Here is an 896-nt window from a genome sequence, read left to right as displayed (position 1 = left end):
CTGCTAAGTCGCTTCAGTCGTGTCCGACTCTGTGCGACCCCATAGACGGCAGCCCACCAGGCTCCCCCGTCCTGGGATTCTCCAGGTAAGAATACCGGAGTGGGTTGCTATTTCCTTCGCCAATGCGTGAAAGTGAAAAGGGAAAGCGAAGTCGCTCAGTCGTGTCCAACTCTTAGCGACCCCATGAACTGCAGTCTACCAGGCTCCTCCATCCATGGGATTTTCCAGGCAAGAGTACTGGAGTGGGGTACCATTGCCTTCCCCAAACTTTAACAACACACATATATTATTTAGAACTATGAAGGTACATAAACGTCAGAAGAAACAAGTGAAAAGTTGAAAGCCATTACTTCTCAGAAGGAAAACTATGGGACAAGGGAGATTAGGCGCAAAGAAGTAATATCTATTATCATAAGCCTTTTAATATTATTTGACTTATGAACTATGAACAGTGATTACAATCATTATTTTTCATTTTTTTATTATGGTAAAATACACAAAACATATACTTTACCATCTTAAGTGTTTATAAGGATACAGTCCAGTAGTGTTACATATACTCACACTGTTGTGTGCAATTAGTTCTTAAAATCCTCAAACCCTGACCCTGCAGTGCTGGCCGTGCAGGGATGCTCTCCAGTGAGGCAAGGCAGCAGGCACCTTCTACCCTGACCCTTGTCACCCAAGCTTCATCTTGTCCTGGGGGAAGGGCTGTCTCACTCATGATGCTGAACCAACAAGGTGGTCAAACAATGCTTTGCTGTAGACACAGGTCCACTGCCTTTCTCTCAAGAAACACATCTGATGAGGCTGGAATGATTAAATAAGACTTTTCTAACAGCCTGGAAACACAAAGGGGAAAGGAACAAGGAAGCTGGCTTTTATGGGAATGGGGG

The sequence above is a fragment of the Bison bison genome, unplaced genomic scaffold (genome assembly GCF_000754665.1).
Source record: "Bison bison bison isolate TAMUID 2011002044 unplaced genomic scaffold, Bison_UMD1.0 scf7180017864518, whole genome shotgun sequence".
In the NCBI taxonomy this organism is placed as follows: domain Eukaryota; kingdom Metazoa; phylum Chordata; class Mammalia; order Artiodactyla; family Bovidae; genus Bison; species Bison bison.
This window is presented reverse-complemented; position numbering follows the sequence as displayed.